The sequence below is a fragment of the Hemiscyllium ocellatum genome, chromosome 17 (genome assembly GCF_020745735.1).
Source record: "Hemiscyllium ocellatum isolate sHemOce1 chromosome 17, sHemOce1.pat.X.cur, whole genome shotgun sequence".
In the NCBI taxonomy this organism is placed as follows: Eukaryota; Metazoa; Chordata; class Chondrichthyes; order Orectolobiformes; family Hemiscylliidae; genus Hemiscyllium; species Hemiscyllium ocellatum.
The window spans coordinates 76,720,422-76,748,058 of NC_083417.1; positions in this window are offsets into that span (position 1 = coordinate 76,720,422).

The window sequence follows — 27,637 nt, forward strand, 5'->3', positions numbered from 1 at the left end:
ATGTCTTTTGACCAAAACTGCGCTGGGTATTTTCCATGAGCCTAACGTTTCAACTGTCTCTGGCCTATGTCAGTAAAAGCTGCTACAGGGGGATTGATTTCACAACCGCGGTATCCAAACAGATCGACTTGTTTGGAGGTCCCGATGGTGGGATTGGGACACGTTCTCCCAACAACAGTGACCGCAGCAGCAGTACAGACAGAACAGTATGAATGTGAAAGAGAGTGATAGATTGTGCATTGCCTCAGAGAAATGGGAGGAGAGACGGAAAGGAGGAAAATTATCGTGGGTAGAAGGGAAATCTCCGACAACGTCCGTGTTTGAATCCTGATATATAAAACACAGAGATGTGAGAGAGCGGAATTTGAAGGTGAACCAATTAATTTCTTAGCATGTCTCACAAAAAAGCCAACGGAGAGAACACTTAGTGCTATGATTTGGTTTCAAATCGAGGTTACTCTGGTCACAATGCAAAATACCGATAACCACGATCACAGCAACCACAGAACAGGGTGCTTGCAAACAGCAATAGGTATACTAGCAGAGAAAATGTTCGGAAGAACAGCAAACGTACAATATGAGCTGAATCTTTCAATTCGATATCCTCAGAGACTGTGGAAATACCTTGAATGAGAATGTTGAAAACTGAGATTGATAGATTTCGATCAAGCAACAAAGATTCGGGGGACAGTGCAGGATATTGTTGAAATGTTTGCTTCAATAGCATTTTAGCTTAACATCGGCGACTTCACCAGCTTCCTCACGTTGTAACCAGTGTTGCAGATAATCACACATAATCCCAGTTCACAGCCTCGGAATCAGAGAAACTGCGGCACAGCCGCCAAGATCCAAACAGACATGGGGATGGGAATGAGTTGCGGAGATACTCTCTGGCTTCAGTGATGCAACAGATGAGTGTGCAGTCCTTTTATGGTGGTATAGAGACGCAAGAAATTCTTAGGTTCTGTGTGCTCCTGATCAAGGGAATGGTTATTCCCGTTTATACTCTCAGAGCGATCTACAGTGCATCTTGCTAAGGTAGCTCAGTGGCACAACTGAGGCGTGTTGAACCCTTAACTTTGCAGTGCTGAGTTGGGCTGATATTTTAAACTTGTCATCCTTGGCGACTGGGACAAGAAACGGTGATGTTTTAGTTCGACGAATAAAACCTGGAATGCAAGCCTGACCACAGAAACAGAGATAATAACTTTAATTTCCTGCAATCCGAATCATTCATGTCCCTTATGCAGGGGATCCTACCATCTTCACCCAGTCCTGCCTACGAGAGACGCCAGGACCAGAAAAACATGAGCTGACCTTAATTCAAGAATCCCCATCGTGTGGGGAGGCAGGCTTGTCGGCCCTTCCAGTCTACAAGTTACATCCAAAGTGCATCCCACTAGACCCCACGGTATTCCCTGCCCCATAAGCCTGCATTTCCCGCTGTTGATCACTTAACTGGCACATCTTTGGTCAGAGGTAGAAATAAAAAAGCAAACACTCAGAGAATGTGCAGACTGCCCACATACAGACACCCGAGGCTGGGATTGCACCCGGGTTTGTGGTGTAACCAGACAGCAACGAACGAGGGGCGAAGAATAAATGTTGCCCTGACCAGTGATACCTACACCCTGTGGCTGAATGAGAAAGAATGAAAACACATTAACAACATGGAAAACGGAATTTGTATCTGTGTGGACATAATTTGAAATGATTGTTCACCCTGGGGAGAAAAAAAGGACAGCGATACCACAGAGAAAGCAGGACAATGTGGGAACTGCTGGAAAGGATTCAATTAACCACAGAGATGGAAACTCATTTAATCAGTAACACTGGGGAGAGACCGTTCACTAGTACCGTATGTGGGAAGGGATCACTGAGCAAAACAAGCTCTGGAGCCTCCAGCAGGATTACATATCCCATCAGGTGTTCGATTATGCTGTCAATGCTGCTGTTAATCCCAACCAGCTATCTGTTCCATAGCGTCTATCATAAAATCATACAGCATGAAAACAGGCTTGTCATTCTAACCAATCCATGCTGAACATACTGCCAAATTAATCTCGTCCCATCTGCCTCCTCCTGTACCCACTGAGTGGTTATAATGCCCTTGTCGTTTTATCACTGTGTTGTTAATCCAAAAATCCAGGTAACATCTTGGGGACAAAAGGTTCAGGTCCTGGCATGACAGATGGTGGAGTTTGAATTCAATAAGCACCTGGAATTGAAGAGTCTCGTGATGACCTGAATCAGTTGTGTGGAAAATACCATCTGATTTCGGGAAGCAAACTGTCATATTCATCTGCTCTGTCCCACATGAGACTCCAGATGGATATTATCGTGGTTGGCTCTTAACTGTCCTCTGGGAAATAACTGATGTACTGGGCATGAATAAATTTATTTTAAAAATCCCACTTTCCTTTTCATGTTTGATCCAATTGTCCTTTAAATGTTGCAAATGTACCCTCATCCATCACTTCCTCAGCAAATTAATTGCACACGTAAAACACCTTCTTTGAGGAGGTTACCATGCATGTGGATGTGGGTAGAGCAGTAGATGTAATGTAAATGGATTTCAGTAAGGCATTTGATAAGTTTCCCCATAGTAGGCTCATGTGAAAAGTCAGGAGGCATGGGATAGTGGGACATTTGTAAGTTGGATAGAGAACTGGCTAACCGGTCGAAGTCAGAGAGTGGTGGTAGATGGTAAATATTCAGCCTGGAGCCCAGTTACAAGTGGAGATCCGCAGGGATCAGTTCTGTGTCCTCTGCTGTTTGTAATTTTTGTTAATAACTTGGAAGAGGGAGTCGAAGTGTGGGTCAGTAAATTTGCAGACGATACGAAGATTGGTGGAGTGAGGAGGGCTGTTGTCAGCTGCAAATGAACTTAGATATGATGCAGAGCTGGGCTGAGTAGTGGCAGATGGAATTCAACCCTGTCAAGTGTGAGGTTGTTAAATTGTGGAAGGACAAATAAGAATGTGGAATACAGGGTTAACGGTAGGGTTCTTAGTAACTTGGAGGAGCAGAGGGATCTTGGGGTCTATGTTCATAGCTCTTTGAAAGTTGCCACTCAGGTGGATAGAGCTTGTAAGAAGGCCTATGGTGTATTAGAGTTCATTAGCAGAGGGATTGAATTCAAGAGTCGTGAGGTGATGTTGCAGCTGTACAGGACCTTGGTCAGGCCACATTTGGAGTACTGTGTGCAGTTGTGTTCGCCTCACTTTAGGAAAGATGTGGAAGCTTCGGAGAGGGTGCAGAGGAGATTTACCAGGATGTTGCCTGGAATAGAGAATAGGTCATCCGAGGAAAGGTTAAAAGTGCTCGTCCTTTTCTCATTGGAACGGCGAAGGATGAGGGGTGACTTGATAGAGGTTTATAAGATGATCAGGGGAATAGATAGAGTAGACAGTCAGAGACTTTTTTCACTGGGTACAACCGAGTGTTACAAGGGGACACAAATTTAAGGTGAATGGTGGAAGGTATAGGGGGAATATCAGGGGTAGGTCCTTTACCCAGAGATTGGTGGGGGCATGGAATGCGCTGCCTGTGGGAGTGGCAGAGTCGGAATCATTGGTGACCTTTAAGTGGCAATTGGATAGGTACATGGATAAGTGCTTAAGCTAGGACAAATGTTCAGCACAACATCGTGGGCCGAAGGGCCTTTTCAGTGCTGTGTTGTTCTATGTTCTATGTACCTTCTCTAGAAAAAAATGCCTCACATGTCTTTTTTTTAAAAAAAATCTCTCTTTTCATCTTAAACATATGGCCTCTCGTCTTGAAATTACACTCCTGGGAAAAGGCAGCTATTGCTAACTCTAAATTATCTCTCATAACCTTCTGTCAGGTCGTCGCTCAAACCCCTAAACTCGAGTGAAAGCAGTCTCAAATAGGAGAAAGTGGGAACTGCAGATGAGAGATCAGAGTCGAGAGTGTTATGCTTGGAAAGCACAGCAGGTCAGGCAGCATTTGTGGAGCAGGAGAATCGACGTTTTTGTTAAGAGTCTGATGAACGACACTAGCGTGAAAAAATGATTCTCCTGCTCCTCGCATGCTGCCTTAGCTGTTGTGGTTTTCCAGCACCCCAATCTCGAATCTGAAAATAGTCTCAGCCTATCCAGCCTTTCATTATAACTGAAACCTTCCTCAAACGGCAACATGCGTGTATATCTTTTCCGAACCTACTCCAGCTGAATAATATCATTCCTACAACTGGGCGACCAGAAATGGACATAATATTCCAGAAGAGGACTCATCAATGTCCGGAAAAACTTAAACTTCACGTCCCAACTAGAATACAGAAGGAATTATGTAGCTGCATCCCTAGCTTCCGTGTTCTCCAACACGACGTAAATTCCTAGTCTTTTTGCTGTAACAAAATGGAATACCTTCCATTTATCCAGATTGAACTCCGTGTTACATTTTTCAGTCCAACGACTCATTGGATTAATATCCTTTTGGATCTTAGATAATCTTCCTCATTGTCTACAATTCTGATGTCGCCTGCAAACCTACGAAGCATGCCTGCTGTGAGTTTCACCGTTTTCTCATATAGATCAATGATTCATATTTACTTGTAGTGGCCGTGATTTAGCAGTGTGCAGATCATACAATAGTTAGTCATGCTATTAACCATGAGGAAGAAAGCCGCAGACTGCAGGGCGATATCAAACAATTGGAAATAAAAGTGGTGAAAGCAATTCATTCCAGGGAAGTGGATCATAGTGAAGTAAAATCAAACTTCAAACCAGCTGCCTTCGCTCCAGTTGTGGCACTCAGCTGTCTCAGCAAGATGCACCGTAGATTGCGATGTTATTATAAACCAGAAAAAAATTCCGTTCTGCCCCGCCTTTGACCAGGAACACTCCCAACCTCTGAATTGCTTGCACCTCGAAACCGTTATACAAATACCGTGGATTCACTGGTTGTGTCACTTGAGCCATCGAGTATCTCTGCGACTTCATTCCCATCCCGATTTCACCATAGTCCAACACTGGCATCTCCAAATTAATGAAATCTCTGAGAACGGGTGGATTTGAATTCTGAAACACAGAGATGTGAGCGAGCAGAACTTCTCAGAGATTTCATTAATTTGGAGATGCCAGTGTTGGACTATGGAGTACAAAGTTAAAAAATCACCCGACACCAGGTTATGATCTTACAGGTTTAATTGAAGCACTCGCTTTCTGAGCGCTGCTCTTTCATCATGTGTTTGTGAAGTCATTTCCTATATCTTTAAGGCACTGCAGAATCCAACACTGACTCTCACATTGATCCCCATCAGTCTGCTGGTTGAACGTGCTGCAAACCCACCATCGGGACCTGCAGACCATTTGATCCATTTGGTTAACACTATTGAGATCAATATTCATGGAGTAGCTTTAACCGACATGGACCAGACATTAGTGTGTGTGTGTGTGTGGGGTGGGGGCGTGGGGGGGGGGGGGGCGGGGGAGGGAGGGGTGGTCAAGCTCCGGAAAATGACACAGGACAGTAACGGGGAAAAGTGACTCCATTGGATAAGATCAGTTTCACTTCTTTTCTGCAATGGCCAAGCGTTCTTACCACTGAACACTGGACTGTTAATTCAGACACCACGGACTCGGGTTTGCCTCCGACCATGCTAGGTGGTAGAATTGGGATTTAATAAATATATGGAATTACAAATTTAATAACTCCTATAAATCCCTGGCCAATTGTTGAAAAAAAACAAAACCATTTGACATCATTTAAGGAATGAAACTGCCATTCTAACCTGTTTAGGCCTCCATGTGACTCCAGACTCACTACAATATGGATGAGTCTCAACTACCCGCTGTGGAATTAGGGACAGCAATAAATATTGCCGAGTCAGCGACGCCCTCGTACTGTAACAGAATCGTAAAAAAAAAGGTTCGTTCGGCACTAGCTAGATTACTGTGTGCAGTTCTGCAATTCACAGAAGAGCATGGATGTGATGGCATTGGAAATATTGCAGGAGAGATTCAATGGGATATTGTCTGGGCTGAAGAGTTTCAGTTGTGAGGAGAGATTGGACATACTGGGGTTGTTTGTCGCCGAGCAGAGGAGATTGGCAAAGACATGACTGAGATGTACAAAATAATGAGGGATATGGATAGGATAGACTGTAAGAAGCTTTTCATATTGATGGAGGGATCGAACACTGGGGCCAAGAGATTTCAGGAAAAGGCAGAAAGGTTTGGGCAGATTTGCAGAAAGTGTCAGAGAGGTGGAAGCACTTCCAACCTGAAAAATAATTGAGATGTGAATTTGCGATGCGTAAAGATATAAGTCTATGGGCTAAACGATGGAAAACTTGATTCAGGTCGCTAAGCAGTTGTGTTGGACAAGTGCGACCACAACAGGCTGAAGGATCTCCTACGATGTTGTTGTCGTCCACAGTATCGTGGTTAGTGTCCCCGCCTGTCACAGGGCTCAATTCTCCGCTGGGGGCATCGTAAAGGTTTTAAACCTGTGGCTCTGTTCCCCAGTGAAGTTTATTCATGCTTGGCCTTCCACTCTAGATTGGGTATGTCACAGAAAGGGCAGTGCTGTCTGAATCAATTGGGGAAGGACTGCAGCTCCTGGGGAGAGAGAGTGTCAGTGAAAGTCAAACACATAACTTATGCAAACTGCACATTGTGTTTGTGTTGCAATGAGAACCTATAGAGAGCTGTTCATGACTGATGTGTTTATTTAAAGCAGGAATCTGAGGAAGAAAACAAAGTAAACCCATTCAGATCTGAGTGCAGAAACATTTCCAGCAGCACTAATGAGGTTGTACAGCGCAGAACCGCATTTTGATGCATTGAATTCGGGTTGATGGGTGCAGCTTGCTTTCACTCGGCTGAGTTACCAGTGTGTAAAGCCATTACACATGATACAAGTAGTGTTCATTGTGATGGTACATTTGCTCAGTGGTTTGTATTGCTCTTAAGTCTGTGCGTTAGGTGGATTGACCATGTTAAATTGCGCTGATGTGTCCAGGGAGTGAATTCAGTAAGTTAAGTGAATTAACCATTGGTAACGCAGGGATACGGTTAATAGTCACACGATGCCAGGTTTTATTCCATCAGGTTTATTTGAAATTACAAGCAAGAGGCCTGCGGGGATAGAGAGGGGAGCTAGGTCTGGTTGAAATGCTGTTCAGACTGTCCCTACTGAGTCGATTGGCTGAATTGTACTTTCTACCTTGTAGGGAATCTGTGATTCTGTCAGAGAGGACACTGCCACCGTTTACTGGGCTGCTAAGACATTAGAGACGATGCTGATTGCGTTTAGTGGGGATGGGATTTTATTTATTTGTGTGTTGGAAAATTTGACACTGAACTTAGGAAAACCGAATGGAAGTTTTCCAGAGTATTTGAGGTTTGGATAGAGTAAATAGGTGGGTAAATTCACTCTTTCAAGTTCGTAAATTTCTGAACGTCAGGCTTTCAAAACCATCGATGTAGGACAAAGAAATAATGGGAGCAGAATTTCTGTCACTCAGAGAGTCTGTTTCCAAAATATTTGGAAAGACACATTTAGAGACACACAAGCAGTGAGTTTCACCAAGAGAGAGAGACAGCCTGTGGCTATGAAAAAGTGTAAAAGTGAGGAGTGGGGGATGGAAGGTGCGAGGAAACAATGTCTAATTTGGACTACTTTAGATGTAAAGAAATATCGCAAACGTATGCAGCTGAATAAGATTCAGCAAAAAAACCTCAGAATTTTGTAAGATTTATATTAATATTCTGCATGAAGCATTATAAATGGAACTGAGCAGATTTTGTATATTGTCAAGGAAAGAAATTCCATAATGAATAGATAGTTACCGTCTCTTGGAGATCGATTTTCCTGTTTTAATCCCATGCCTTAAAGATGGGAGGACAATCGCCATGATGTTGGGTTCAATTGATACCCACTGAAATCTGCCAACGTAACTGAGCATCAAAACTGGCATCTTGTTTTGTAGTTTAACCTTCTGTTTTTCTCATCAGTATTTTATTTAAGCTGAAATAAATTCGGAGCAAAATTGAATGCAACATTCAACGTTCCAATCATGTAAATCCAATTCACTTTCGATCATTCCAATAAAAAGAGTGAAGTTGCAGCAAAATTAATAAACTGAAACTAACAAAACTGCAATTCCGGGAATTTTACCCAGTTCAGTTTCAGCCATATGAGAAAGACCATCGTGCTAAAACATCACCTTCACTTCTCTCTCCATATATACTTCTTCACGTGAGAGAAAAACTGTCTGAAGAAATTATGCGGCAAGACTAAATGTGCGTGTGAATGTGACGGGAATTTCATGTTTGCTGGTTCATTCTGAGTCAGTTCCGACTCAGAATGGATCAAGGACTGGTATTCCTTTCCAAGACGAGGTCAATTCCTTGGATTTTGCTGGTATTATTATTCCGCTGAAAGGAGAAACATAATAGTGTGGATTCGATTCTGCTCAGGGATTTTCTTATCCCCTCGGTGCACCATATGTAATTTTGATGTGGTCACATGTGAGCGCCTTTGCCATGGGCTGAAGTGGCCAAGAGGTGAAGGCGACGGGTTGTTCATTCATTGTGCAAATGTGGATGTGAATCCTACTTTGGCTGTTACTTCTAACAAACGCAGCTGTGGTTTCCTTTTGTACCTCGCATCTTTAGTAGACATTGGATGGAGAATCTTGCTCTTGTCCTTCATTTCACCAGAGATTTGTGATAAATCGATATCTCATCAAAGTCGAAATAAAGCAATTTATTTCTGTTGTAATTTAAATTGGGATAATGACAAGTAGTGCAAACGTTTCTTTCCTCCCTTCATTCCATCTTGACTTTCTACGAATTTACATCGAATGAAAGTGAAACAAATAAGGAGAGATCGGGTGCAATAGTTTATCCAGTGGGATTGTGAATTTTAATGTAACACTCCACACAAATTTCTGATTAATATTTCGAACAGTCAATTGGAATTGGAACCACAGAAAACTTTTCCAATGAAACGAAACTTTCATTCTGTCACAACGTTTTGCTGTGAGAATCATACCGCGATCCATCATCCAGCATGACGCCAAGTTGGCAAAAATATAATATCCACCAATTTTCTTTAGCAATCACAGCTTCTGCACATAGCCATCTGTGGTGTGCCCAGTGCCGTTTGCTATCTCCAGGCCACAGCACATTTCTCGTTCATGAGCTTAAGAGCCTATTTCCTGATCTGTCTGATCAGTTTGGAAACATTTTCTATCACTTCATCCCATCCCCTCAGAATTCTAAATTTATCAATAAAGTAAGGCGTTAGATCAAATGATGTCGGATTGGAAGTGGGCCATTCAGCCCATAGAGTCTGCTCCACCATTCAATGAATTCATGGCTGATCTGATAATCCTCAACTCCGTTCTCCTGCATTACCTCGACAGAGATTCATCGTCTTCTTGGTTAAATATCTGTCTGACACAGTTTGAAAATACACAACAACTCCGCCTCAACGACAGTTTTTGTAAGGAGTTCCACCGATTCACTGACCCCTGAGCAAAGAAATGACTCCTCATTTCTGAATTAAATTGGCAATATCCCATTCTGAGTTCATGACCTCTGGTGCTCTCCTCATACCAGTAACTACCCTGCCAAGATCCCATGAATATTGAACGTGTATAAATGTTATTACGTGATTATTGAGCTGCACTCCGCCTCCTTTGTTTCATGGAGAATAATCTCATCCTAACCAATCATTCCACGAAGCTCCGTTTTCTCCAGTGTTGACAACATGTTCATTCATCTCTGCTGTCCCATGCAGCGGCCTTTCATATTATTAAGGCAGGTGGAGACATTTGTGCGAAGAAACGTTTGAAATTTCAAGCACAGATGGTAACTGGAACTTGAAATCAGATAGCGACTGGAATCATACTGGTCCACACAACGACGAAATCGAGTAATGATAACTCTGACAAATGAGGATCTAATCATATCCTACTGATATTCAATGGATTTGCTGTAAACATATTATCCCGTGTAATTTTCCACAGAGCTAGCATTTAGAAAAATAAACAGATATAAACTGGCTATATAAACAATTTGACAACAAAATCATGTCCTTGGTAGACATTTTTTGATTATAAACTCAACTCATTGCTCCGTGAATCCTAAACCGTTTGTAGGGCACAAATGAGACGTGGAACAGAACTCTCCATTCGCCTCGATGCGTGTAACTTCAATAAAATTAAGGAACTGGACACGGTCCACGACAATGCAGTCACTTGACTGTACCCTCTTCAAAACCTGCAATATTCATTCTTTTCACCGCTGAGGCACAATTGCAATTTAGTGCACCAACTACAAGATGCACTGAAGTAAGTCATGTGGGCATATTTGACAGAACGTTCAAAGCTCAACAGCTGTACTGACTATAAGGACAAGGTTGGAAGATGCAACGAAACGCCACCATTTGCAGGTTCCCCTCCAAGGCCCATAGCACTCTGACTTGGAAAGGAATCAGTGATAACCTCACTGGTGAAACGGTCTTGATGGGCAAAGTTGCATACTTCAGCCTTCCATGTTTTATGCTACAATTAACAAAAGTATTGTTTATGTGGTGACAGGACTTGTGCTCAGTCCTTTTGCTGTTCCCGAGACTGGTAGTTGCTAAAGTGGTCAACAATACAAAATATCTGAAAACCCTCTCCATCAAATGATTCCCCTCAAGATTAGAGCGATGTTAGAGAAGCACAGCAGGCCCGGCAGCATCTGAGGAGCACAAAAAAATGAACGTTTCAGACAAAAGCCCTTCATCAGGAATGAGACCAGGAGCATATTGAATGGAGAGATAAATGGGAGTGGGGCGGGGCTGGGGAGAAGGTAGCTGAGAATGCTCTAAGTGGATGAATGTGGGGGTGAACATGATATTTCAGAGAAGAGGGTGTAATGGATAGTTGGGAATGAAGATGCACAGGTGTGACAGGTCAGGAGGACGGTGATGAGCTGGAAGGTGGGAACTGGGGTAAGGTAGGGGGAGGGGAAATGAGGAAACTGGTGAAGTCCCAATTGATGCCATGGGGTGGAAGGGTCCCAAGGCGGAAGATGAGGCTTTCTTCATCCTAGCATCCGGTGGTGAGGCATTGTCGATGGAGGAGGCAAAAGACCTTCATGTCCTCGGGGAGTGGGTGGGGGAGTTGAAATCATTGGCCATGAGGGCACTGGTGTTGATTCTTCTGGATGTCCTGGAGATATTCTCTGAAGTGCTCTGTGAGAAGACATCCGGTCTACCCAATTTAGAGTAGACCGCATCGGGAGCAACGGACACAAGAAATGACATGTGTTGAAGTGCAGGTGAAACTTTGATGGATGTGGAAGCCTCCATTGGAGACTTGGACAGATTTGTTTTACCCTCTGCTCCCAAAGGACCAGTTCCACCATCGGAACTTCCCAATCTATGTGGTTGAAGATGCCCTCCAACACATCTCATCCAAATTCGATACCTCCACCCACGAACCCCAAACCTCCAACCACAACAAGGATAGAACCCCCAGGGTCCTCATCTTCTATCCCACCAACCTCTGCATAAATCACATCATCCACTGACAGTTTCTCCATCTCGAAACGGATCCCACTACAAGGGATAAGTTCTCCTCCCCAGCCCTATCCACTTTCCGGCAAGACCATTCCCTCTGTGACTACCTAGTCAAGTCCACGTCCTCCAATGACCCACCCTACCCTCCCGGCACCTTCCCTTGTCACCACAGGAATTGCAAAACCTGCACCCACATCTTCCCCATCACATCCTTCCTAGGCTTCAATAGATCCTTCCACATCCATTAAATGTGCATCTGCACTGCCACACTTGTCATTTATTGCACCTTCGCGCAGAGCGCTTCGCGAGCCTTTCCAGTACACCTGCAACATTCAACCCCAACTGCCCATGATCAAACACATCAACTCCCTCCCACCTCCCACTCTCCCAAGAACATGAAGTTCCTGGGCATTCTCCACCTCCATTCCCTCGCAACCCGACGTCTCATCTTCCACCTCGGGACCCTTCAACCCCTGGACATCAATGTGGTCTTCACCAGCTTCCTATTCTCTTCACGCCCACCTTACACTTGTTCCAAACTTCTGGATTGGCACCATCCTATTGAACTGTCCCACCTGTCTATCTTCCTTCCCTGTCCGCTCCACTCTCTCTTCTGACCTTTAACCCCACCTCTATCCATATATTGCACTCGCTGCTAAATTCTTCCCATACCAAGTCCTCCCGTTTAGCTATGCATCCCCGAGGCTTGCAGCTTTATTCCTGATGAAGGGCTTTTGACCGAAACGTCATTTTTTTCTGTAACTCGGATGCTGCCTGACCTGCTGTGCTTCTTCAGCACCACTCTAATATTGAATCTGATTACCAAAATCTGCAGTACAGACTTCTGTCCAAATGATTCCCCTGTCCATTGATCTTCAGCGATCGTGAATGCCCACTCCATGATCTCTTTGTCCGTCTACACCACACAGAATACTCACGGTTGGTGCTTCTTCTACCCAAATTCATTAACACTCATTGATCTGGATTCAATTCCATTCAGCATTTTACTTTTCCACCTGACTGATACATCCCTGAAATCTCTGACATTTTTCACCAGAGTCAACTTCACGACCAATTGTTGCATCATCAGCAAAATTCTAAATCATGGCTCCTACAAGTAAGTCTAAATCATTGTTCAGCATCAGAAAGCAGTTGAACTCCACTGGAAACACGCATGCAAACAGGGTTCATTACTGGTTGGGATTAACGGCTGCAGTAACAGCAGAATCTAACTCCTGCAGTCATTTGTCAACTTTCTGGTGACTCTGCCAGTTGGTCTCCTGAGGGATCACTTCTCACATATGGGAGTGGTGAATGCCCTGTGCGCATTGTGACTGAGTAGGTGAGTTTACACTTCAGCGGGTAATTGAATCCCTTCCTGCACTCACCCCAGGGCCTTCACTTATTGGCGCTGCAGGTATCCTTTTGTCTATTTAGTTTGATAATCAGTTGAATTCGAGTCCACACAGACACGATTCCCATTTTCCCCGTTCTCCATGTATTTTTATTCTTCCGTATTGTCCCACGGAATTTGGCTATCATTGGTCTGAAGAGCATTTGTTGTTCATTCTAATTCACCTTGAATTGAGACAGAGGGCATTCAATGAACCACATTGTTGTGGATCTGGAGTCACATGTTGAACTGACTCATTCAGATTTCCCTTTCGAGGGGACATGAATGAATGAGTTTTCATCAATATAAAGTTATTGTCTCTGTTCCTGAGATTGAGTTTATTTTCGAGATTTTATTCATTGAATTTAACGAACAGCAGTTGCCACGTTCCAGTCTCCAAAGATTACTAGCCCAATAGATTGCCGTTGCACTAACAACTCCCTGCTACATTTCTCCATTCAAACACTTACATTGTCAATTCAAATTATCCCAAATGGAGAGAGAATAGGATGCGTTTCTGCGTTGGAATAGAAACAATGTACGCTGGATTGAAGTGTTTACTGGAGCAAGAGACTGATGTGGAGACGATGTGAGCAAAAGCAGTTCTTACTATCAAAGTAACAAAATACCACTTTGTTAAGAAAATCTCTGAGAATGCTTTCAACACATCGACCTCTCACTTAAAGTACCAACACGCTTCCTCTGACCCAATCCTCAGTGCGGGCTAATGCTGCTGCTGATTCTTAATAATGAGCCCAATATGCCTTTCCAACTCGCCTTTGACAAGAAGCACTCCCAGGCGCAGCATTTCACGCGCTTGGATAAATGGACAAAGTCTTTTCCCTGGGGTCGTGGAGTCCAGAACTAGAGGGCATAGATTTAGATTGAGAAAGGAAAGATATAAAAGAGACCGAAGGGGTAACTTTTCCATACAGAGGGTGGTGCGTGTAGGGAATACGCTGCCAGAGGACGTGGTGGAGGCCGGTACAACTGCAATAATTCAAAGGCATTTGAATGGGTATATGAAGAGGAAGGTTTTGGAGAGATATGGGCCGTGTGCTGGCAGGTGAGACTAGATTGGGTTGGGATATCTGGTCGGCATGGACCAAAGAGTCTGCTTCCATGCAGTATATCTCTATGACTCTATGGCTGCGCCTTTACGAATCATGTCACTGATGCCACAGAATAATTTCACGTGCTCATTTCCACCCCCACTTCCGGTTTGGTATTTGTGGCTGCGCCACAACGTTTGTCTGATTCTGGTTGTTGGTACTGGGGTTATGTGACTAACTGCAGCAATGGGTACTTCCTTGTGTGGGGAAGTTGGTGAAGGAACTGCTATTAACACATTGTTAATAACACATTGTTATTGAAACATACATTGCACCAATATCCCACACTATCCCCTGAATCTTTTTGTTTCTAGAAATCTATCAAAGTCAGTTTTGATCATGCAGTGCTTGATGGAAACACCACAGCGTCAGGGGATATCGAATTTAAATATTCAGCTAATTTTGAATTCCCGCATATCTGCTATCGCTGCCTAATATTCCTGTTGTGCATCTGCTACTCCTCCTAACAACTCCTCTGTCACTGTAATTATTGCTGTTTTTAAACGCGTGTCTCTGCATAACTCAGTGATGGTTTGAATGTTCAAATATTCTGCATTGTGGCCGCAGTAAGCTCGGTCGAATCCTAGTCACTGCATGTTACTCCTTGTGACTCATGCTGAAGAAACACAGCAAGAAATTAGTTGATTTTACATGAAAACATTCTCAGAGATTATGATTTTTCCCCATCAAACCCTTCTCTCGCACATCTCTGCGAGTCATATATCAGGATTCATACTCACCCATTCTCGGAGAATTCCCTCCCTCCCGCAATCACCTCTTTTAAGTTCCCCCTCCCATTTCTCTTACAATCACTTTCACATTGATCTCGGTAGGCCTGTGCTGCTGTGCTCACTGTTGCTGGGTGACCATGCCCAAGTCTCTCCTGGACCTTCAAACCAGTTGATCTATTTTGACCCCACGGTTGTGAGATCAATTCCCATATCGCAGCTTTTACTGACATGGACAAGCGATTATTGAAACATCAGGCTCAGGAAAAGGGCAGAGGGCTGCATTGAGGAAAAGAAATTTTACTCAAAAAACACCAGTTTCTGTGGACTTCCGCATCATTTATTTCACTTGTTCATTCGGCTCGAGCGAGACTATTGTGTGTAGTTATGCAACTCACATTCTATCAGGGATGGGATAGCACTGGAAACGACGCAGGGGAGATTTGCCAGGATATTGCCTGGGCTGAAGAAGAGAGATTGGATTTACTTGTGTTGTTTTTTCATAGAGCAGAGGAGATTGGGCGGGTTGGGGGGGACATGATTAAGATGTATAAAGTACTGAGGGGTATGGATAGCATAGACTGAAATACATGTTTCACTTTGATGGAGATTTCGATCACGGGAGGCCATCGATTTCAGGTCAGAGGCGGAAAGATTAGAGTGAATGCGTGGAAAAACGTTTTCAAACAGTGGGTGGTTGAAATCTGGAACACAGTGTATGCAAGGGTCGGAGAGGCAGAAATCCACATAGTTTTCTGAAGTATTCAGATGTGAATTTGTGATTCGAAGACATACAAAGCTATGGGTAACGTGATTTAAAAAGGAGTTAAGATAGCTAAGCGATTGTTATTGAGCAATACAGATATTCAGTTCTAAGTATGGGTTATACATACCTGTCCTTCCATTCTCGAATGGACATGTCACAGGAAGAACTGTGCTGTCTGCCTCAGTGTGGGGGAGTACTACTGCTCCCGGGGAGACAGACTGACAGTGACAGTGCAAACACGTGAGATATGTAAGCAGTAGCTTGCGTCAGTTTTGGAATGAAAATCATTTGGTAGTCTTGCTCCGTAGTGAGGTGTTTTCTTATAGCAGGAAGCTCAGGAAGATATACATTGTACTGCCCTTTCCCCACTGGCCCATACCACTGAATACCGGCACTATGCAGGACCATTTCTCTCCGTGCACCCTCATCCAATCCTCCTTGACCCCCCAGCACTTCCCCATATGGCACCATTCCACGAAATCCCAAAAGGTGTAATGCTGCTCGTTTACGATGCCTCTCCTCACTATGAAAGGTTTCAGTGACTTATCTGCCCATCACTCAATTTAGCAAACTGCATTTCCTGCTCACAATGAGATCTCGTCTAGACTGGAGAGAGAAAAACAGGGCGGGTGACAAACGTTTGTTCACCTACGTTCTGTTGGCAAGCAAAGACCCTGAGCTTCCAGGTTCCTGTCACTGCAACAGCCCACAGTGTTCCCACGCCTCCATTTCAGTTTGGTCTGCTGCAGAGCTCCCGTATAGCAAAGCACGAGTTGGAAAGCGGCAAGTTATTTTCTCATGAGCGACCGTGCAATCTTCAGTACCCAACATCGAGTTCAATCATTTTATATACACGCTTATACAATCAGGTGCAGTGTGCCTGAGCGATAGGACGCGCTGCAGTAATATCCCATGCTAATTCAGACAGCACAGTCCTCGCTGTGACTTAGAGCAGGACACAGATACTGTTCCCCATGACTGGGAGATATTCTGTCTTTCCCAGTAGTTCTGCACTTTTCTATTTGTCTTAGATGGCGTTATTTGCACAAGGTTCCAAAAGAAGATGAGGTCCTGTGCCTGCACGACCTCCGTTTTTTCAGCTTTCCAGAACTTCCAGATCTCCCACTTCCTCTAACACCCTCCCCTGCTCCATAACCACGTAGTTGATAGGGAACTGAAGAGCCCGTTCACGCTTCTCTCCCACGATATTGATTGCCAAAGGAAGATGTGTTTGTCCAGCTGCCAAGGGTGGGAGCCTGCTCGCGGGGAAAGTGGCTAGCACAGCCTCCGGGGAACCAGGAGTCAGAATGGCAAGGAGCTGTTATTAAAACTCAATGCTGCCTTCATTCCGAAACAACAGAAAAAGCCTCTTATTTAAATGAAGAGACTCGCCTGATTTATGGATCATAATTCTGCTGCGGTCTGGCTTGTTGGTCTTGGATGTGATATTGCCTCGGAGGGTGATGTAAGTGCAAGAAGTTACGCTTGAACCCTGGAGTTTTGCATACAGTTCCATTTTGGACTCAGAAGGTATAATTTTGATGATATCGCGGTCAGATCAAGGTACTGAAGCTTAAAGACACACAGCAGCAGCTTCTTGTAGGCCGTTAGTAGACGGAGAAATGGATTCTTTAACTTCAAAGGATGCTGATCCTGTTAATGTAGATTTTGCCGAGTGCACGTCCTGTGCGGAGTAACCTGAAGCCTTGATCCGACCAAAATGTTGTTTTTCTCACTCTGTGATCTGCATGCCCTTGATTGCTATGATCTGCATTTACCAATCGTAAACAAAGGTTTTCACTGCACTCAGGTTAATATGACAATCAATCAATCAAATGAACTCAGTCAATCCAACTACACAGACATTTCCTTATTTTTAGGTGCCAGCACAGTGAAGGTGGGCAGCATGGCCTCACTTTGCACTGTGACATATTTCCTGATTCTGAGTGAGATCACAACAGAATGTGAGAAGATACTCACAGGTTATATTGACACAGCCAAAATACATCTGCGCCACAGAGTATCACACAATAATAATAAAGAACGTTTGGAATCATCCTTTGAGGTACATGCCACACGCCAGACGAAAAACTAAAGACAGTGTGATTCTGCTATGGTCAGCGCTAACAGAGCGACCCAGCGGGAGCGTATTGGGCTCATATCCCAGAACTTATTGGATTGAAAACATCCTCTGCTCATTGAAAATTCCACGTTTCAGTGTGTGTACTGTCCTCGCCAGTGTTTCACTCTAACAGAGGTCCATTCTGCGTATTGCATGTTGTTTTACTTTCACTTCCTTTCACTCAATGTATCTGAAATCAATATCACTACTGATACATCCGCTAAATTTACACAGGTGAGGAAACACACTTGTGAATGTCTGGAAGCTCATTTCCTGTTCTCTGTCGGTCTGCTCTGACCTGATTCGCAAAGTCAGTTGCCAGAGCTGGGAATAAACTGGTGATGGCGAGATATATCAGTTGTAGAATGGTCTATATACATGACTCCCTGCAGGTATTCCCCACGCTGTAACACACAGCAGTGTCTTCGGGTGAAATGAAAAGCCGTGAGTGACAATTAGATCAACTTGTTGGAGACAGCATTAAGATACAGACACAGCTCCGCATCTTTAAGATATATGTCACCAACTATGAATAACCACAGAGATATACAAGCGACAGAGAATTGCCATGGACTCGATGGGCAGAACAACTTCTGTCGGCACGTGAGTGACGCCACATGTTGATGCTGTCCCTCTTCCTGTCTCTGGGGCAGAGTGGCTGTTGGTGAAACAATGTCTCATTGTTAACCCTATCTTCTGCGTTAGACTATCTGCAGCCCCGCAGCTCAGGGCTGTGGGGATAACTCTCCGTGAGTGAGGATTTCACTCGGATTGTCTTCATCTGGGACAGTTGGGGCTCAGCTGTTAACTGCTGCCCAATTGCAGCAAAGAAACCGATGTCACTGTTACAAAGGTCTTTCTGCAGGATTGCTGTGTGAAGCTGGATTCTGAATAGCGAACAGGCTGCACAGGGATGCCCTCACATAAATTTACCTGAATGTAGAGAATCCGCAGAACATTTCTGTCTGTCCCACCAACTAACATCTTTATCGCTGGCTCAGATAAATGATATTTGTAGGATGTTCCCAATCAAACTTGCTGATTTCCAGCAGTTAATGGGACTGGCTGTGCCAATGATAGTGAGCTTTAGAGTGCAACCGTGCTTGCCTCTCCTCACACTGCTTGCAGGTGGAGGGAAATAGCTGAATACTCTGCCGATGGAAACAACTTAGTCCAAACGGAAGGGATAAACAGCACCGTCCCACGAAAAAGGAGACAGAATGAAAAGGCGATATTCTTGAAATGCTTTGGTGCTTAGAAATCCGAGAGCACAGTGGGATGTAGTTGGACCTGAGCGACTCTCAGCTGCTTTGATGTTGGAAAAATAAGAGTGTCTGGGGCATGATCTTTGCTTAACAGCTTGTGTTAATGCTGGCATGTAAGAATGTCTTCCGTCACGTCGCCATTGAACCTTGGTTTTTGATTTAACTTTTGCCTCGTCGTCCGATCAACTATTTGATAAAAAGATGTAAACCATTAGGTTGCACCCCTTGAAATACCTTTGAGCTTTGGGGACGGAAGTGTCATTGTAGTGGGCATGGTACAATATCACAAGTGGTGAAAGCGAAACAAGTGTTTCAGGATTCCCATCCACACAATCCCACTCCGAATAAATCAAACACCTGGATGTTCACACAGCTCTGGGAGTGAAACGTTTGGAAGTGGGGACGTGAAGTGATTGGAAACAGCGCTGAAGAGGTAGATGGGAATGGTGTGGTATATGAGGAATGTCAACAATAAAGGTCATTTGGAAAGTTGGGACAGGTCTCCATAGAGAGCAAAAGGCCGAAAGCTGGCCTTGTTAAACCTTTCCAAGAAATGAGTGGGATATACAGAGTCAATAAGGAAGGGGGAATGCTCCCTACGCCTGAAAGGGTCGAAGAAAATGCACATGAGGAGAAATGTTTTCACATAGCGAGTGGTGAGGGTCTGTAAACCACTGCCTGATATTGACAAAGACGCAGTTTCACTCGAGTTCTTGAAAAACTGTTTCGATGTTTATGTTGAACGTAAAAGTGTGCAGTGTTACAAGGAGAAGGCAAGAGAATGGTACCAAAAGAAAAGCACATTTACCTCTGTGGAGAGCCAACACAGCTAAGGTGGTTTGTGCCACATTTGTGATTCTGAGTGGAATCAAATTTAGACCAACAGAATGTAGAGAGTTAGACCACAGTGACATTGGCAAAGCCAGAACACATATACACAGCAGAATGTTACACGTACATGTCAAAGGGAGGATGGCACTGTCTGAAAATCCTGCCGGGTGTCCTGCGGATCAGACACAGCACACCTCACTATTGTAGGGTCGCCAAGCAGTCTAAGATTCAGGTTCCGATATGGCAGGCGGTGTAGGTTTGAAACCCACAGTTGCAATTTCTGCAACAGCTGCAGCGTCTTGAAGTGGCGTGCTCAAAGCCAAAAAAAAAAGCAGAACAGCGTGGGAGAGTGCAGACTCTCTCAAAGGGTCAGTGTCCGTACTGTCATGACGTGTTCGCCTCCCACGCGATAAATCATTGGCTCAAGCAACTCTACTGTTGCTTTATGTTCCAGGCAAGTTAATTTTTTACTGGATGCACTTCATTGCTGTTGTGAAACAAATTCCTGCAGTGACCATACTCGTCGTTATTTGATGTTCTGGCGAATGGGAAAATAATTGCGATGTCATATATTCGTAACTTTCTCTCATTTCCTTCATTTCTGTCCTGGAGACATCGGAACGGAAAGGTAATCTTATCGAGACTATGATAGGTTGAATCCACTTTTTATGGCCCATTCTTATGATGTTCTCTCTTTCTCCCCTTTCAACAGTTTCTGGGAAGTGGTGGTGCACTAAGGGTCCAGAATGCTTGAAATTGTAGTTTGGAATTGCCCTGTTGTTAGTTGTGAGATTACTTTATGGCTCATGCCCTCGAATTGTCTCACATTTAACATTCATGCTTCGCTGTGTCTGAAAATGAATTTGATTTGCCAGTTCTGTTTGTGTTCCGTTGTAAATGCTTTCTGTTTTCGATTCGCTCAATATATTACGAGTTACCAGGGTTTCTGATGTAACTTCCAGCAGCAAAAACCCTCAACTGAGGATCTGGGAATGTTTCACGGAGTATGATCATTCGGGGCAAAAGTAAGGAAGTTTTTTGGTTCTGCAGTGTTTCACAATACTACCTTTCCAGTGAGCAGTCGAACAGTCTAAACTATTGCGCCACAGCGAGCGATGGCAATCAAGGAAAATTGGGCATTGTTTGGGAACAAGAATTCTTGAGAGGGAACACTAAACATGGGAGTGAGGAAGAATAATATTTGTGAGAGGGAAATTGAAATAGGAGTGGCCGAGAATGGATGTTCTGAGAGAAAATGGGAAACAGGAGGCAGAGAGAATGGGAAGCACTGTTGGCAGGATGGGAGTTCTGAGGCTGAATGGAAAATATAGGTGTGAGGGGGAATGGGAATTCTGAGTGGGAATGGGATACAGTGGAGTGGGATGAAATAGAAATTCTGAGAGGTAATTGGAAAAGGCAGGGAAGAGAACGGAAATTCTGAAGGGGAATTGGAAATAAAATGTGGGAAAGTATAGGAATTTTGTGAAGGCATAGGAAATATGTCTGATCTCGGTGGATGAGCAACGGGAAATGCAAGTCTAGAGCTGGGGGAGGGGGGTCTGGGTTGGCTGGTCTTCGGAGGGTTGATGTGGACTCAAAAGGCCAAAAGGCCTGCTTCGACACTTTACCAAATCTCTGATTATCGATCTCTGCCCCAGCTCCGTTCTTTCACTGCAGAAACCTCGTCAATGCCTTTCTTACTTTGTTACTTGACGATTCTGTTACACTACCTGTTCTATTCCAGAAAGCCAGTTTGTGAAGGATAGAACCAATCCTTCACCACTTCGGTTAATGTACATGATTATGCATTGCAGGCAAGCGATTTGTATTCCTTTAATTACAGTTTTTGAGAATTTCAATTTTAATTGCTCCATTAATGGAAGAGCCTTCAGTTACTAAGACAGTGACCTATTTAATTCCCTCCCTGAACTTTGCTTCTGTCTTTGTCGCATTCCTCCTTCAATACACTCAAACTGTATTAAAGATTTCACATCTGGCCGTGGATCTCTATGAGGCTCAGTAATATGTTTTATTCTATTTCTTTGGTTGTACTTGGTTTGTTTTATTACATGAAAGATTTGTTGGAAATGCAAGTTTTTAAAGATAGAACAAGAAGAAACAGGTGACTCCGAAATAAGACGGTCACAGTAAATTTCAAAAGTGATGACAATGCTTGAAAAATCGCAACTTTAAGATGTGCTGATATGATGGGTGTGCACATGCACTTCTTTAAAGAAACACTGTTTGAAAAGGTATTATCCATGAGATTAATTGGTACGAAATTAAGGCAGGGATTGCAAACTGGATTTAAACAGAAGGGTGGAAATGTGAAAAACGACTTGGGGAAGTTCCAGAGTGGTTCACATAAGTAGTGGTGTCTGGTAGGTATTGGTTCTCAGCGCACATTTCTTTTCGATGTTAGTTTCGTAATTTTATTATGTGCCAAGCATATGGTGTGGAAAGTCAGAACATTGCAAAATAAGAAGAATGGTTAGTGTTTTGGAGAAGTTAATGAAGCTGTAAGGATGTTTGAGAAGAAGCAGGATTAGTTTAAAGATGACAGGTAGAATTGTGTTGTCGGGTGCGTGCGGGGCAGTGTATGTCTTTACATTTTAGAATAAAAGTACCAGCAGCAATTGTAATTTGAGCGGGGGCAGGCCTGGTGCTTTATAACAGCAGGTTCATAGGGAAATAGAAGCTTTACGTCAAAAGCAGTGCTTTTTATTATGGAGCTCCCATAATTCTGGATGGCCTAGTGGTGGTGTCACTAATTCACCCAACCACACATCTTTGGACTGTGGGAGGAATCTGGAGAACCCAAAGGAAACACACGTGGGTACAGGAGAAATGTGTGAACTACACGTACAGTCGCTCAACAGAGGAACTGAACCCAGATACGTAAGGCTGTCAGGTAGCAGTGATAACAACTGAGCCACCATGACACCCAGGGGGAAGGCTTAAAATCAATCTCCTTTCTATCCTCCCTTCTTCCTTTTTCATAAACTTGAAAATAATGCCAGACTGGAATTAATGTTTGATTTCTTCTCTGATTGTTTAGTCTCCTTCCTTAAAAGTGCCTGAGAGTACATCAAAGCCAGATGGCCAGTTAATCAGCTCCCGCGTCCGTGCGCATGGCAGACCTATTCTATAATCCCACCAAGCATCTGGCAACTCGTCTGATAGACCTGTTTCTGTGACACAGGCAGGAAGGAAATATCAGACATGATCGAGATTAACAGACGTTTCTTCAAGTCATTTGATGTGCTTCAGAATTCAAACACAGTGTGCATTTATTTCTTAAAATGTAGCATGGCTGAGAGTATAGCACAACACTGAGGAATGATGATTCCCGGTCCTTTTGTTGTCTGTGAAAGTGAGAAAAGCATCTGATATGGGCTTGCTATAGGATTCAGTAAGGGAACTTTGTTATAATTTACTTGTGGAATGTGGTCATTTCTGGGTGGCTAGCATATATTGCCCATCCATAATTGCCCACAGAGCGGTAAAATATCAGTCAACCACATTGCTGTGAGCCTGGAGTTACATGGAGACCAGATCAGGATGGCAGTTTTCTTCCCTGAAGAACAGTTATTAGACTCTTAATTCCAAATCTTTTATTTAATTGAATTGGAGTTCGACCATCTTGCGCGGTGGGATGATGATATGAGTTCTTTCACAGAACGTTTTCCCTCTAGTTTTGCTTATTACTGTGTTGCCAAAACCATTGAGGCCGACAGCTCAGAGTGAGTCAGCATAGATGTGCAGATTGTCTGGTAAAATGTAGTTATGTCAGTTTCCTGTGGAATATCTTGATTCAAACAGTAAGACCTGAGTACTGATGCAACTTTGATTTCATGGTCTGTAAATTCGTCATGTTGCATCTGTCTAAATTGGAGATAGGATGGGACTAGCTTTTCAAAAAAATGCATAAAACTGAAGTATTCAACAAAGAAAATTCAGCTTAAACAATGCATGACTCCCCAGCTGCGTCTCTTTGCCACTCCAGCTTCCCATATGCTATTCTTAAGCTGGTCCAAACCCTTTATACCTCAGCCACATATTTCAGCCATGAGTGAACCCAGCATTTACTGACCACAAACCTGTCTCTGTGAAGTTACATGGATCCTGCCTCATCATCCATAACTCTCACCAACAGACTTGATAATTCCATCCTCTGCTGGTCAGATGTTTCTTCTTATACTCCATAAATGTCAGAACTTCCAAAACTCTGCTGCCTATATTCTGGAAAGAGCTCTTATTGTGAAAATTATCAGCCTGTCCTTAATGACGTTTGCCTCCTAATCTTCTGACTTCTCCAAACTAATTGTCATATTTTTGAACGTCTTTCATGATGAATCACTGCCTTACTTTATGACTTTTAGTCTATCATGGTCCTCCAAACCCTTGTAGTTTTAAGTTCTCTGACTGTTACATCCCCCCCAGAGTTAATCCAAATCATGGCCATGTATAGTAGCCTGATTGCAGAATTCCTTTCCAAATCCCATTCCTCTCCTGTCCTTCAAATGCACATCTTTTACAAGCTTTTAGTCTCTAGCTTCTCATATTGGCTTTTTCCTCAGTATGGTTCTAACTGTAATTGCACCATGCTTACCGATACTGACTGCCCAGATATTTCGCTGTGTGATCGGCTGGTGTGTGTGGTGATACTGCAGGTCTGATTCGTTGATTTGTATGGTGACACTGTGGCCCTCAAGTGGTCAGCTTGTCCATTGCGCGGGGGTTATGTCAGTGGCATCGCAGGTTTGATTAAAGTTGTTGAACAGTTTGTGAGAAGTGTTACCAATTGTTGTGCAGGTTTGCATATATCGCTTATCCGCTAGTGTTAGTGTCCAAATTGAGTTTGTTTTTAATGAGACCTGTTAATATCTATTGGGTGGAGCTTCTACTGAAACTCCGTCAGTTTAGAGTGATATTGAAATCAGTATCCGTTCACTGAAGAACGAACTTAAAAAGCACAAGTCCATTGTGGACAAGCTGAAGAAAGAGCAGAACAAATGTAAAAAAGGAGCACAGGAGGCCGGCCTCATCACACAACGAGAGGTGACATTGAACATATCACAACGCTGCAGGTTTCAGCTGGGGATATTTCGAACATGCGATCTTGAAGAGATTGCAGTTCAGAACATTTCAGATGTTTCCATACTGCCTTCCCAAAACCAAATCAGCATCCATCTCCTTTAATTAAAAATTGTTGCGGGCTATGAAGCTTTGTTCTTGGCATCTTAAGGAAATGTGATATAGCAGATTTCCTTTTTCTGTTTTTTTTTCTCTCTCCGCCATGAATTTGAGTTTATATATTCTGCCTAACGTTCAGTCAAAACATTTTCCTCAAATACCTCTTCATAGCCTCCTATCTTCCTACTTTCAAAAGCTTCCTTTTTCCAATGAGGTCTTGTATATTTCTCGTCTTACACTTCCTTCTTCCTGACAAATCTCTCACTATTCTTTAATAAAACAGCTTTGGGACCTCTTTCTTGTTAAATGCTGCATATATGGATTGCTGTAATGTTGAATGGTGTGTGCAAGTGTTTGAGAGGAAAATATTGAATAAGTAAACTTGTTTTTGATGAAATTCAACCGACTCTGCTTTTGTTATCCCTGTTAATCTTTCTTAATTTTGAGGTTAACATATTTGACAGATTGCTAAAATTATATTTGTTCATTCAGAAAAGTATTTGTGGTTTGTCTTGTGCAGTCAGCAAAGTAGTGTCATGCGTACTTCTTTACATCCCAAATTTTAATTTCATTTTCTCACCATGTTGCTTTATCCTATGACAGGTTTATTAAGAAGGCCCAAGCTGAACTGAGTAAAGATCTTCGTGTCGTGTTGCCAGCTCAAGTTAAATGGAAGCGCAGATTAACACTCTGTATTCCACTGCCATTGAGAAGCTAAAGATTAAACCGCGATCTCTACAGAGATACCTTCAGTAATGGATGTTAATTGTATAGAATTATGAAGGAATGCCCTTTAAATTTCTCTTTTAAACCCTAGTGTGGCCCCTTTTTTGCCAAATTAGTGGGTGACTAAATGGTTCTTTACTTAACATCTATATGGACTTCAGTTAGGCGTTCGACAATGTTCCCCATGAGAGACTGATTAACAAGGTTAGATCTCATGGAATACAGGGTGAACTAGCAACTTGGATACAGAACTGGCTCAAAGGTAGAAGACAGAGGCTGGTGGTGGAAAGTTGGTTTTCAGAATAGAGGACTGTGTCCCGTAGCGTGCCGCAAGGATCGGTGCTGGGCCCTCTACTTTTAGTAATTTACATAAATGATTTGGATGCGAGCATAATAGTAAGTTGGCAGATGACACTAAAATTGGAGGTGTAGTGGACAGCGAAGAGGGTTACCTCAGATTACAACAGGATCTGGATCAGATGGGCCAATGGGTTGAGAAGTGGCAGATGGATTTCACTTCAGATAAATGTGAGGTGCTGCATTTTGGGAAAGCAAATCTTAGCAGGACTTACAGACTTAATGGTAAGCTCTGAGGGAGTGTTGCTGAATAAAGAGATCTTGGAGTGCAGGTTCATAGCTCCTTGAAAGTGGAGTCGCACGTAGAGAGGATAGTGAAGAAAGCGTTTGGTATGCTTTCCTTTATCGGTCAGAGTATTGAGCACAGGAGTTGGGAGGTCATGTTTTGGCTGTATACGACATTGGTTAGGCCACTGTTGGAATATTGCATGTCATTCTGTTATCCCTCTTATCGGAAAGATGTTGTGAAACATGAAAGGGTTCAGAAAAGATTTACAAGGATGTTACTAGGTTTGGAGGATCTGAGCTACAGGGAGAGGCTGAACAGGCTGGGGCTGTTTTCCCTGGAGCGTCGGAGGTTGAGGGGTGACCTTATAGAGGTTTACAAAATTATAAGGGGCATGGATAGGATAAATAGGCAAAGTCTGTTCCTTGGGGTGGGGGAGTCCAGAACTGGAGGGCATAGGTTAATGGTGAGAGCGGAAAGATATAAAAGAGTCCTAAGGGGCAACTTTTTCACGGAGAGGGTGGGACATGTTTGGAATGAGCTGCCAGAGGATGTTTTGGAGGCAGGTACAATTGCAACATTGAAGAGGCAATTGGATGTGTATATGAATAGGAAGGGTTTGGAAGGATATGGGCCGAGTGCTGCCGGGGTGAGACTAGAATGGGTTGGGATATCTGGTCTGCATGGCCGGGTTGGACTGAAGGGTCTGTTTCCATGCTGTACATCTCTAAGACTCTATGACCAGAAGATTGCAAATATTGTGCGCTTGATCAAGATGGGCAGTAGAGATGACCCAGATAATTATAGACCAGTGAGCGTTACTTCTGTTGTAGGAAATGTTTTGGAAAGGACGAAAAGAGATAAGATTTATAATCACCCAGCAAATAACAATTTGATTTCAGATAGTCAACATGGTTTCATCAAGGGCAGTTCGTGTCACACAGATATCATTGAGTTTTTTGAGAAGATGACCAAGCATGTAGATGAGGGTAGGGCAATTGATGTGGTATACATGGACTAATAAAGCTTTTGATAAGGTTCCACATGGTATGAAATTGGAGAAAATGCAGAGACGTGGAATTGAGGGTGATTTAGCAGGTTGTGTTTTAAACTGGCTCTCTGAAAGAAGACAGCGAGTGGTGGTTGATGGAAAATATTCAGCCTGGAGTCCGGTTACTAGTGGTGTGCCACAAGGATCTGCTTTGGGACCACTGCTGTTTGTCATTTTTATAAGTGAATTAGATGCAGGCATAGGTGGGTGGATTAGTAAATTTGCAGACAATACTAAAGTCGGTGGTGTAGCGGACAGTGTGAAAGAATGTTACAGATTGCAGGGGGACTTGGATAAACTGCAGAATTGCGCTGAGATGT